This window comes from Triturus cristatus, chromosome 11 (assembly GCF_964204655.1).
Source record: "Triturus cristatus chromosome 11, aTriCri1.1, whole genome shotgun sequence".
NCBI classification, from domain to species: Eukaryota; Metazoa; Chordata; class Amphibia; order Caudata; family Salamandridae; genus Triturus; species Triturus cristatus.
The window spans coordinates 371,262,186-371,276,433 of record NC_140594.1 but is presented as its reverse complement, the minus strand read 5'-3'; positions in this window follow the sequence as shown (position 1 = coordinate 371,276,433).

Below are 14,248 nucleotides of genomic sequence, written 5' to 3'. Positions count from 1 at the left end.
TCTCAGCGAGATATGCCTCAGATGGTCAGGACACAGCTTCGTAACCTGACATGGGCACTAACGCTGCTCGACAGCGCGGCGGAAGTTACAGTAGTGCGGGAAGCATTGCATCCATTTCTGGAGGCGACAGCAACTGACATTTATGTGACAGTCGAAACTGCTGATACTCGCGTAGCCCCCCCAGAAAGATTATTTGAAATAGTCCTTAATATTGAGGGTGACATACAATGCAAAATTAAAGCGTTTTTTGGGGATAATCTTACCACCACATATGATATTCTTTTGGCGGAGAAAGATTGGCCTCCGGCTTTCATTTTAGACGCCCCTAGGGGAGAGGAAGTTATACTTCCTTCCTTTGGGCACGTAGTGCCCACGGAGGAGTCTACTAGGTTGGCCGGGGAGTGGGCGCAGGTGCTTGCGCCTGCGTTATATCGTAATCAGGTTGGCTGGGACAAATGTTCTCCCAATCATGAGATTCCATTGCGATCCGATCCCCAGCCACAACCCCAATATCCCATGCGTCGCGAGGCGAGACCTCACGTCGCGTCAATCCTTGAGCAATTGGAATATCAAGGAGTAATTGAGACATGTGTGTCACCCATGAATAATCCTTTATTCACTGTAACGAAGCCTGACGGATCGTACCGCCTAGTTTTGGATTACCGGCATTTAAACTCACATTGCCGGACGTGTGCGGTACAGAATACTCATAGTTCGGCTCTCGTAGATAGTCTTGTGAGAAAACGTTTCAAAACTACGCTTGACTTATCCAATGGCTTTTATTGCCATAATCTGTCCCCTCTCAGTTATGAGTGGACAGCATTTACCTCGGGTGGTAAACAAAAATTGTTCAAGAGGCTCCCGATGGGCTATAAGAACAGCCCTGGAGTTTTTGCCGCTCGCTTGGTCTCTCTCTTAGAGATGGTAGACCCGGAAGCATACTCGTATGTCGATGACATCTATCTGACAGACGACGAGTTGCTTCCACACCTTGCTCGTGTGGATAACATAGTGACTATGTTTGCAGACTTCGGTTACAAGTTTAACTTTAAGAAGTCGCACATTGCTGAATTTACAGTGTTGTTCTTGGGGTACGAACTCAATAATGAAGGTCGAGGCTTGGCACCGCAGTTCCTTGAGAAATGCGCAAACCTTCGTATCCCTACGACACTGAAAAAATTACAATCCTTGCTGGGTTTTCTGAATTTCGGTCGCTCCTACATTCCTGATTATGCCCAGCGTATCAAGACACTTTATGCCTTGATACAACCAACTTATACCAGATCTTGCTGGCTGCCAGAGCACTCGTTGGCATTATATACTTTGCAAACTGATCTTCTTACAGCTAAATATCTCAAAACTCGTGACAATCACACCAACCTGGTCATTAGAATTGTTCCAGGTGCGGAAGGTTTCACGTACTTAACGTTCAATGAGGGTGACACAGTCCCCATTGCTTACAAATCTCATCTGTACACTTCGGCTGAGCTGCGATTTTCCACTGTTGAAAAAGTTTTGACAGCAGTTCAGATGGCGATCCTGAAAGAACGAGCGCTATCGCAAGGAAAGCGCATGCTGGTGGTAACACCGTTTCCTGCTCTCGAAGCAGTCACTAAAGCTAGTGTACCAAATTCTAAGGCTTTGCATCCGAGGTGGATACAATGGGCGACCTCCTTAGCTTCGCCTGACGTCGAATACATCTTTGACGCAGCGTTGCAGACTCAAGAGAGTTTGGAGTATGAATTCGTTCATCCAGCTCCACAGTCGTTGCGCCCTATCGAGGAATACCATTGTGTCATATACACTGACGGGTCGGCGCAACCCGCAACTGGATCAAGGCACGCTTATTCAGCGGCTTGCGCAATTGTAGTCGGTACTTTCGTGAATGGAGAGTTCAAATCTGATGCAGTGCATACGCAGTCATTGGGTGATTGTACCGCGCAACTGGCGGAGCTACGTGCTCTGGTGCTTGCACTTGAGTTTGCTGATCACCGAGTCATTACTCTTATAGTGAGTGACTCTTACTACTGTGTTCAATCTTACAACGACAATATACTTTTTTGGATTATGAATGGTTTTCGTGACTCCAAAGGTTGCTCAGTAAAGCATAAGACAATTTGGGCTCGAGTGTCAGAACTCAAAGGGAGTTTGCCACTTGTGGATGTAATTCACACTCTTGGTCACCAACGAGTTGGTGTCCATGCTGTCGGTAACAGTTTGGCTGACGAGGCAGCTAAAACAGCAGTGGCAACATATTTAGTAGCAGCAGTTACAAGATCAAAATCAAAGATAGATGCAGACATCTTAGCAGCTATTGCGGCAACAGAGACAGGGAAAAACTTCCCTAGAGGTTTCCCTTCTCGATACCATTATCACTTAAGTCCTGATAACGTCCCGTTAGTGAGGATTAATGACGTTGGTGATAGATTGATTCCCAACGTGGACTGCAGACCAATTCTGATAACAGCTGCTCACGAAGGTGTTGCGTCTGCGCACGCTGGAGTGTCAGCGACTGTTTCTCTTTTGCAGCAACGTTACTGGTGGTACGGTTTGTATAAACAAGCGCGGGCCTATGTACTTGATTGTGACATTTGCCAGCAGATCAAACCTAATTCTGTTGCGCGTCCACCTCCAACGCAGCTGCATATATCTAATCAACCACTAGCGTGTGTTTATTTAGATCACTGCGGTCCTTTTACCTCTGATACTGCGTACAAGTACATCTTGGTTGCAGTGGATTCGTGCACACGTTTTCTGTGGGTGTGGCCACAAAGGAGTGCTGATGCCAGGACTGTCATCAAAGCATTGCGTGTCTTTATAGGGAGTTTTGCGTGTGGTACCCTTCACTCTGATCAGGGCCCGGCGTTCGCCTCTAAGGCTTACAAAGAGGCTATGAGAAGTTTGGGGGTCCAAGTCAAATTTTCGTCTCCATACCGGCCTGAGGGCAATAGTGTTGTGGAACGGATGAACCGTGACCTAAAGCAATCATTGACAGCAAAGGTGTTAGGTACAGGCCGGAACTGGCTTGCCCACTTGTATGACGTCCAACGTGCACTTAATAATCTCCCTAGAAGGTCTCTGGGTGGGAGGACCCCTTACATGATGCTCTTTGGAGTGAGAATGTTTGTTCCGGACCTTGATGGTCTAGACATGGCGGCGGCTGCCGCCCCTTTTGACCTCGATGACCACTGTGCTGTATTGCAGAATCTACAAGAAGCAAGAGACACTCTGGCAAAAGAACACGTGCCCTCTGCATCAGAAGAAGCGCTCCTGATTCCGGTGGTCGGCTGGCTGCCTCGAGTTGGTGATCTGGTCCGTGAGAAGGTGGAGAACAAGAAGGAGTTTGGCCCCTCTTATCGTGCACCAGTCCCAGTGCTTGGAGTATTGGGTACACGTACAGTTGTTTTACCACCACTTCCTGGTCGCAAAGAAAAAAGGTACATTTCAATTGAAAATGTCAAGCTACACAGGGTGGCCGATTCTACATAGTATGACACCTTCGGTTTCCTGCCCTTCAATGCTGAGAAACTCTGTTGTGGTGCCACCCTCTGTCATCGTGCCTGAAGTTTCCATTGAGATGATCACAGTTAATGATCCGCCACCTACTGCTGGTGGTTTGCCCGCTGATCCTGAGTATGCTTATCCTACAGAAGTTGCTTTGCCCCTTTTAAATACAACAACACTTGCCCAGTCCCAGTCTTCCTTTGAAACTGAATCATTGACTTCCACTGTCCCTTCCAAAATCTCTATATTTTTTGCCTGGTTCAAGAGACATTTTTTGGTTGCACCTTGGACTTACATCTGGTTGGTGCTGATTTGTATTTTTTTATTCATGACAATTGGCTTTGTGTTAGTGTTTTTTAGACTTATCAATGGACACTACCTGAATGAACGTTCTACAATTCAATTAATTGATGGAACTTTGGCCCCCCATTCCTCATCACACATCATGAAAAGAGACCAGACGTTTGTGAACATCACCGCCTGGCCTGTACGTGATGGGATTGCTTGGGATGCGGTGAACTTTCAAATTCATGGTCCCACCGAAGTTATTAATGTGCCAACTGTTTTTCGTGTTTCTATGGGTGATGTAGTTAAACAAAACATCCGCTCAGATGATTGGGATGTACAAGCAATAGAAGCACTGTTTTCTGATTTAAAATATTATGCTGCATTTGATGCGAGAAGATCTGTATTTAAATACTGCAAACTATGAGGAGCAGTATTGTTTTCAACATTATGGCACACATTTCCTACACAGAGCAAATAGTTTCAGAAATTTTGTTAATTACACCCAATGGGAACATTGTCCTGTCCCTATGCCTGGCAGCTCGGCCACTTTATTGAAAAAATTCACATATTTTTCGGATTTTAGTGTGTCAAACCCTGAGTCTTTTTACTTTAAGGTGGCGGGAGAACCCTCTTCTAAAGTCAGACTGACACACACAAAATTATTATATTCCAAATCCTTTATGGAGGAATTGGCTATTGGAGGTTATGACGTATGGAAAGCTACTATCGATCTTAAATCGGTTTGGGGAACTAAACCGTGGCAGGTACAAGGAACAGAAGCTTTACATCGTGCCTGTCTTATCCCTAACCATATTTTATTTTTAAATTCATCTATTTTTCAGACAACCGGTTTTGGATTGGCTATATCTAAAAAATTAATTTCCCCCTCGATCCCTGATCTGGGCGCTTATCCTGGTTGGGAAAATCACTCAGATCTGTCCCTTACTGGGTTGCAGTCGCTTGTTTCCAATGGCACCTTCAATATTTCAACATTGAATCCTGAGGGTTGGCTAGTATGGCAAACAAGCTCAGATTCCTGTCAACGTCGGTTTCTGGATTTGACCCCGGGGTATACACAACTTAGGGTTGACACTCGTTTCACATCTTCACACACGGTGACTACCTACTCTGTAGGTAAGTTATGTCAGTCATGGCTGCAACATTCCACCTTAACTTCAGTTAAACTTCATTTGTCACGTTTAAATGAAAAAATAGATTTGAATGATTTCATTAAGGGTCCTGTTAATGGTAGATCTAAACGATGGGCTTATGCTATTTACAATGAAGTTTGGAAGTTGTCGCAAATTGAGGCTGCTTCTAGACTACGTGCTATTGACCAGGCCAATATGGAAAAAGTATTGGCTGTGATAGATAATAGTATTAATACGTTGTCTTCAAGAATTTATACATTAGATAATATTGTTTCTTCTGTTGTAGACATTGTGCAAGATGATGTATCTGTTTTGTATCATGTTCAAAATCAATTGCGTTCAATTATGCAGTTTGCATGGACATTGCAAACGTTAAAGGCAGGGAAAGTCCCTTGGGATTACATGAATATTTCATCGTTGTTCCTTCCATTTAATTTGACTGACAAGCAGCAGTTCATGTCCATGAAAGATGCTACTTATGCATTGCTGCACATTGAAAAATTAGAACCTTTGCCTTTTTCTATAGCTGAGTTAAATTCAGCCGTGTGGTTAGTACACGGATTAGTAACTTTACCGTTCAGTTTGTTTAAGTTTAGTTCATGTATGAAACATTATGCTATCGGCAGATACGAACAACTTGGTGATGCGTTTCTGCATGAAGTTTGGTCACTTCCGTTCACTTACAGATGCGTGAGAGATGGCAAGGAAGTTTACTTAAAAGGTGAAGAATGCAGTTCTGCTCTTGATCACTCTGTTGTTTGCAGACATATACAATTACATGGCGCTTGCAATATACACGCTCCTAATTTAGCTTGTGTCTTAAAGGGGATTCCAATGCCAGTTATAACGTCTTCTTTTAAGCTGCTTGCCAACGGTAGTTATTTGCTTTTAAATAGTGAAGCTTGCTGTGGGATGCTAGTGGGTATTCCTTACATAGTGACTGTTACACAAAAAGTAGTTTGCTGTAATAACGTCCTTTTCCCACCCCCGCAAGGCCGACTCGATATATCCATCTGGCCAGCGATTCCAACCTTGAACGCGGAGTTCAATAGGATGAGCAGAATAAGGGCTCTTTTGTCTAAAAAGGCGGTTGCGTTAACTTCATCCCGTGAAACATTTCTTCTTAATGTTGCAAACACACGAACTGAGGTACAAGCTCTTTTAAATACAGACCTCCCCCTCCATTTTGGAACTTTGATTCAAACTATCTTTAATGCTTCGTCTACGACTGGCCTTGTTCATTTTTTTAAAATTGTGGGCTCCGGCCTCGTGACATCTTTCCAGACTGTTTTTGGTGTGATCCCCGCATTTTTACATTCTATTTTTTCGAGTGTCTTCGGAGGGTTGCCCTTGCTCCTCGCTTTGGTGGCTGGGATCCTTTTGTTGATTTGCGCTCTTCGCTATGGCTGCACACCGGGAGCTGCAAGACAGAATACTGCGCTTGCTCCATCTTCGTAGCCGGATGCTTGATTTCTATGGCACCTTACCACTGGCGGTATTAAGCGTCAAGTATGGATTGTCTTTCCGGTTTCCCTTTTTTACGTGTGTGCAACCTGTTTTTCATTGCCTAGATTGTCCCTTCCAATGGGCTCTGGACTTGTGCCTGTCAAACTTGGCGTCGCCTGACCCGGATTTTGATGAACTAATGTGTCCCTTAGTGGCTCATGAATTCGACTGTTTTGGTGTCGCGTTTATGGCTTTGGGTGCGGCACACGGAGTCCGTGGAAATTGGGATATCGGAGAGGCAGCTATTGATTTCTTTGAAAGGAGTTATATTGAGGAGACTGACAGTTGTCCTATCATGGTGCTGGATGCTCCGATAGTTGACGAACATGTATGCTCCTTTCACTTGCTCAACTGGATGGCTGATACTTTTGCGGGACGCTCCAATGATTTCCTCTTGGAAGCAGTCGCAACTTACGGTGCATATACCTTCATGGATTGACTGATTGACATTCTCAATGCAGCTTACATCCAGAATTGTTACATTTCTGCAATAATTTGGCTTACTTTTTGTCACAATATTTTTTCATTTTTTAAACGAACATTTATTTTTATTATCGGACTTTACATTTATCTTGTATGTCCTTGAGTCCGTTCTAAGTCACTTGAACTCTGCGTTCTTGATAAATGTATCCCTATTGGTTAGTGCTCCGATCATGGGGGGGTGTGAGATGGACTAAGCCACTCCCTATTTACAACACTAAGTTAGCATAACCGAGATCATGGTTAACAAGCAAGCTTGTCGTTTCTGCTGCACTGCACACGACACTGTTGTTATGTGTTATTCATTTTGTAAAATGCTGACTCGTCTTTGCCCTACAGAATAACAAACGGTTGTTATACATTCTTAACCGTGAAATGTGCCCTTGGTCTGTACATCATGCAAAGAACGCGTCTGGGTCACTAGAAGGTACAGAGTGTTGTGTTTAGATTGATCGTAGACACTTGTTAGACATATCATGCATACAACTGCCAATGTTTGAAGGACGAGCGTCTTTAATATTGCAGAACAGTTTGGTTTTACATTCATTCGAACAAGAAGAGCTGATGCATGCTGTGAGAGCTGATCCTTTGATGTGATTCGACTAAGCTGATCTATACGGTATGGGGTCCCCCCTGTTAGCCTAAGAGACCTTCTAATAGTCTAATAATAATAATGTATTAAATTATAGTGAAAGGAGTGTGGCCATATACCACTGCCATTAATAGTATGATTGCTCCTTTCATTATATATGGTATTGTAATAATGCTCATGATTCTGATCTGTATTGTTAGTCTGCTGGTGTTAGCCAAAGTACTGCATCTTAGGACGCGAGGTTTATAAAATAAACTCTTTAAACTTTACTGTGTCTGTATTATTCAGTTGTGGACTAATAAATAAGTACGAACAGGTATTTCAGATTCCCACCACTCCTGAGAAATAACTAAGTCGCTTGTTCTGGTTTGTCTATACATTGGGACCACCTAGCTAGATCTAGGTTAACGAATGAGATACTAAGCTAGTCAGATAAGGGGTTCTGGGTTCTGAGGAGGATTTTCTGGTACACCACAATTCTCTGAGGTCCTGGTCTCCTGCGCATAGTTCTGTGCAAAAGCAGAATCCCTGCAACAGTACGGTAGCGAGTTTCTCATCATGGTCTTGTTTTGTTTTTCCCATGATCAGGATATCGTCCTGGAAGTATTGCACTCCGTGGATGTCTTTGAATAACCTGTGCATACGTTTCTGAAACATGGCTGCAGTGGACGCCAGGCCAAATGGCATCCGTCGGAACCTGTAGCATCCAAATGGTGTGATGAAGGACGTAAGTTTCCTACTTGTGGGGTGCATGTAATTTGGTGATACGCCGCTGTGAGGTCGATGGTTGAAAACCATTTGATTCCCTTGGTCTGGGCCAACATTTCATTAATTTTGGGCAACGGACCTTTGTCCACTATGATGTTTTGTTCCGTTCCCTGAGATCTATGCAGAGACGCACTTTCCCATTGGGCTTGCGTGCAACCACCAGGGGTGCCAACCATTCAGTACTCTCTACGGGCTCGATCACACCATTGTCCTCCAGGCGCTGTAGTTCCATCTGTACTGCCTCCCTTTAATTGAACGGGATGTTCCGTACTTTGTGGCATACTGGTGTGGCCCCTTCTTCGGGGCAGATTCTGTGCGTAAATTTGGTGAGCTTGCCTATGGTGCCACCGAAGACAGATGGAAAGTCGTTTTTTAGTGTGCCTCCCTCCGGTGTTGGTGGATTGTCTGTCATGAGGACTTGGGTTGCACCTCCTGGATTAAGTTGAATCCCTAATGCCCCTTGGTCTGCCCACCCTAACACAGAGGGTCCCTTTTCCGCCACATATAGTTTTCCAACTGAGGTCCTCCCCTTGAACTCAAATCACAGTGTGCGAAAGCCTATCATGGGGATCTTCTCTCCTGTGAAGGTGACAGGATGGACGTCCGTGGGGTGTAGATGAGTGCCTAAGGTGTGCATGAAGTCCCTCTCCCAAATGTTGCGTTGAATGATGGTGTAGGGGGACCCTGAGTCTGCCACCATGGAAACCTGTATTCCCCCAATGGACAATAAACAGGAGGATTTCTTAGTGCTGTAGAAATCGATACCCAGAATCTGGTCATCTATGCATCGAATACTGTCTTCATCTGCTTCCCCCTCCACCCCTTCAGTGTCGGAATCCTGCATAATGCATTTGACAGAGGAGTTGCTAGGTTTACGTCTACACACTTTCCCAAAATGGCCCATCACCCCACAAAAGGAGCATTTAACACGGAATGCTGGACAGCGTCTGTCAATGGCTACATGTGCGGGACTGCCACACCTGTAGAAACTAGTCTTTTGGTCGCCGGGTGCTTTGTTGGGTCCTACTGCTTTCGACATGGGCTTCCTGTTGTACTTCGCCTCGACCATGGGTGGGGTTTTGGTATTGTGGGCTTTGGTGTCAGTCACTTTGCATACTGTGGCCTTACTTTCACTGTCTTTTTTCGCAGCAGCTGCGCATCTTTTAGAGAGTTCCGCTTTCTTCACTATAGCAATGATCTCGTTGAGGGGGGCATCACCGCTAACCCACAATTTCTCCTGTATATTCGTGTTGGCGGTGTGCATTATGATCTGGTCACGTACCAGGTCATCGTGGAGGTGACCAAATTTGCAAGTGACCGCTAACCGCTTCAGCGCAGCTACGTAGTCTTCCACAGACTCAGTGTCCATTTGTTTCCGTTGGAAGAAATTATAGCGGTCTATGGCAGTGCAGACCACAGGTTGGTAGTGACTGTCTAAATCTTCCAACGCTTGCTGGAATACGTCGTCGTCGTTGGGGGGTCTAGTCTTCTTCACCATGTTCTTATATACCCTAAGACCCTCCGGCCCCAGATTATGCAAAAGGATTTTTTTTCTGCGTTTGCTAGAAAATGCCTCTTCCCCTTCGTCTTCCAGAGCAGACAAATAATTCAAGAAATAACCCTTCCAGTCCTCCCACTTCATGGCTGGCTCCCGCGGTTTTGGCAGGAAGGGGACTGAGTTGGTGAGAGAAAATGTCTGCGCACATATGCTGGCTGGGTGATAGGGTTGGGGTCCACCGGGTATGTACCTGCAAATGCAGAAGGATGATTAGCCAAACGTATGGGCCGAACCAGTCCGGTGCGCTTGGCTGTCAACAGTGTGTGCTCTTGCTACTTCTGCGCAAGAGGCCGGTGTGAATGGCAGGGACGCTTCGCTAATCAACTCTGTATGTGCTCTGTGGGTGCTCTGGTGAGTCGCCAGGCGTGGCTGCAGGCTGGGAAGATCCCTGTAGGCAATCTGCTCCCAGGGCTCACCTCTACGAGTACTCTGCAGGTTCTGTGGTGGGGCTGCAGGATGTGGCAGGTAGTGGGAGGAGGCAGGTCCCAGGCGATGATCCTCTCCCCACACAGGCAGGCAAACACTCCCCCAGGCACTTACTGAGGAGGAGCTGGCCTTGGAGGTCAGACTTGCCAGCTGCTGGGCTGTGGTTCAGGGCTTCCAGCACCTGCCTGATGATGCTTTCAGGGTATCGGCGTCTGGACCACCAGTGGGGGGCGCCTAACATGCCCAGGATCCCTCTGCCACACTCTCCCTCCTCTTCAGGATGCCCACGTCGATCGCGGGGTTTAGTTACATGTGCGCGCGGGGTAAGTAAGTGCTGCACAGCGCGACTCGAGCAATAGCCAATTTGTGGTGGGCTGATTCAGCGATAAAGGAGACGCTGCACAGATTGTGTGTAGAACTCGCGTTTACTATTCATACGGAGGGAGAGCGACGGGGTCACTCACGTGTGTAGAACACTCAGCGCGGAATGGCTGCCGGTGCTCCAGGCTTGCCTCTGGGCGTCACGTAGTGTCAGCCACTAGAACGCTACACCACAGGTCCAAGCATTTTTGGCGATGCAGCGTCGATGCCAGTCGCCATCATCTGGTTTTCATATTCGACCTCCTTGTGCGTTTTTGGACAGCTTCCTCATGTACATAAATACAAGACGACATTAAATAAGGAAAGACTCTCGGCTCCTGCTGCACTCCAAACTGAAATGCACCCATATACCTTTACAGTAAATCAACAGGTTGAGAATGAGAAAAGTGTTCAGGTACGAAAATATGATTATTTAACCCCGGCCACTATTCTTTAAACCCACGATCGTTCTGAAACCAGTCCCAGCTCTCGCCATACTCGCGGGGTGAGGGGGGTGAGTCCCGCGGGGGTGGGGGCCAGGGGGTGGGTTTAAAATTAAATTTTAAAAAACTTACCGGGTCCGTGCTGCCTCTGCTCCGGGGTCCCGTTGGCGCCTGGCAAGTGGAAACCCCTCTCACCCATTACTGGCGCTGCTCCAGGATTGGCTTAGAGCAGGGTTACTCACCGCCCGCCTGCCCATTAGGAGACCGTGGTATGAGCCTTTGCTCAACCCTCGCTCTCCTAATGGGCATGTGCCAGCCTGAGCAGACACTAGTGCTCAGGACTGGGCATGGCGGAAAAATTTGCCGACCTTCACCGGTCATGCGCACTGGTGCTGCTGCCTGCCCCTGGTCTGACAATGCCTGTCAGTCAACATGACACCAGACCGCCCACCCCCTTCAGAGTCTGAAGGGGGTGGGCGGTCCGAGGTCATGCTGACTGACATGATTGTCAGTTCTCCCTCGGCATCTCTGACCTTAATTAAACTGAGAGTTTACTTAAGTTCAGAGACGCCGAGGGAGCTGCGGGCGCGGGTGGCTTGTGGGGCAACGCCCCCACGCCCTAATGGACGCACCACCACTGGTTTAGGAAGATACTCATGCTCTCTGTGGCCGGATTTGGGATCTTTGTACTTCTGTACCACATCTCTCCAACTTTCTTCAAGTGTGTGCTCAAGCGTGACTAGGGTCTCATATATCTTTCCTCAAACCATTTTTTCCAGGTATCTCTGGCGAGTCAATCTCGAGCTACCAGAAGCTCCCAGACACCTTCAGAGTAGCCCGCAACCTTGAGCTTGTTTTTAGGTTGAGCCTAGCGGCAGCACACATGCATAATTCGCTCTGCGAGGCTTGCTGTATTAGGGTATGCACTAGCAGTCCGCCCACTCTCCGCCCACATTTGTCATTGACTTTGTGTCATTGTCTTTCATAAAGGATGGCTTCCAATTCATTCTGAGGCTTGTTAGTCCATCCTTAGTACCGCCTTGTCTCAATTTGTTACCACACATAAGGACTGGACCTTTTAGTTGGCTTGTTACATAGTCGGCTTTATCTAGTGGGTGAGCACTATTTTGATAATGGACACTAATGGGGACTCAGATACCTCTCGGATCTTGAAGTTCTGGAAATTTTAGGAGTCCTCAAGGCTATGGAGATTTAAGAGTCCTTTCAAGTGAATTGCTCAGAGGGCTCCAAAGGCATCGCCCTGCCTATCCATTATTATCTGCTTGGTTGATCTTTGACAAATACATTCTCATTGTGGTGTCATAGGTTAGATTGGCTTCACAAATGTATCTTTGTTAGGAGGCTGGCAAGTGACCAACAAAGTCAATATGAGCAGACCTCTTCTTCAAGTTAGAAAGGGCTGGAGTTTAACGCCTTATCTTTAAAGCTTATCTTTTTGGCTGTTGCTACTCCTTTCTTTTAGGCATTTGAGCTGTATCCATGTTTCCACTTGTTTCAGTTATTAATACGTCAATTAATTTCCTGTTTGATGTTCTTTTCACATTTCATATCCCTCCCCGTTTGATTCCTCGGCACTGGTTTGCTATCACATTCTGCCTTCAATTCGGTTTATGGGCCTTGTTTTCAGTGCATCTAGAGTTTTCTCCTCCATATATGTTCTATTGGTCCATCTTTAGGTCCCAAACCATACTATCTTCTCTGACTTCTAAATTCTTTTACTAACTGTGCAATGGAAGATCTCAGTATTCGTGCCAAAACTAGGTTACATTGCCTCAGGTATACAGCAGTGGCAGCTGGTGACATTTCAGAGTGGTGAGGTGTAAAGGTTGGGGATGAGTTTTACTTAGGGAGTGAGCAAGCCCGACTGAAGTAAGTGGGCGGTTCTCCATCCAAGAAAATTGTGAAGAAAGAGGCCAAATAGCACATTTTAATTTGCAACAACAAAAAATGTAAGTAAGCAAAACCACACCACTAGTCTGTCCCTCCAGCTTGTGCCGCACCCCTGCACCAAAGGTCTGTCCCCACACTCATGCCTTCACCCCTAAACCCAAAACTGTCTGTCCCCCAGCTCTTGCCTTTACCCACCAACACTACCATTCATTCCCCTAGCTCCTACCTTCACCTCCAACACCATCCTCTTGCCCTAGCACCTGCTTTCAAAACCCACAACACCAGTCTTTACCACCAGCTCCTGCCTGGCCTGCACCTCCACAGCCCCATTCAGCTTTCTCCTCTTATCATCCCCTCCCCTCTCCAGTCACGGTTGGTGACTTTTTAAAGTGGTGAGGCAATAATAACACGTCAGCGCACATGCATAATAAATCTGACGGAGTTATTCAGAGCAGACACCGCTTATTCTGTGATTCAGTGGCAGGTCTCACTCAACTCATACACTGGAAAACCGGTGCATGTTACCCAGGGCCCCTTACTCATTTTTTTAGGTCTCGCCTGAACCAGCACATGCGCTGGTCTGGCCAGACTATTAGTGAGGGCTCAAAAAAATGCTACCATGGCCGGCCTAGAGCTACAGTGCATGTACGCGGGCGCGCGCCGTGCTTGATAGCGATCGCGATCACTTTCACTTTCGCGGCCGCTTTGATGTTCTCGTGCACAGCGCCCTGCCATCTGTACCTAGCTGATATGTGTACAGACAAAGCACTCCCTGCATCCAAGTGACACAGAAGCATTGCCTTTTCAAAAAAGACATATTTATGGTGACTGCACTTTGTAAAAGGCTTAGCTGTAAGAAAGCCAAACTCCCGCCAGCGATTCTGTCAGTCTCCTGTTTTTAGAGTGGACGTGAGTGTATTGTGTTTGGACTTTTGGGTCAGGCTCCACATGCCTACAGCTTGTTTCTTTTCTGTTCGCTTCAGCGTTGTTTACTCACTTAAGGCTTCTTTACATATGTAGAACGGAGACCCCGCGGTCATCCGCTCGAGGTTTTTTGTCTATATTGAGCGATCTCCTGCTGGAAGGTATGTGTTACTTTTGCCTCAATAGCACTCTCTCTGAGTGCATGTTTAGCATGTCACACTGGTTATGCATGTTTGATTAAAACAGACACATTTCTGATTTTCTCATCTTGGGTTTTCTGTTCTGGTTCATGTTGATTTCACTGTACCAATTGGACAATGACATTCATATTTTACTT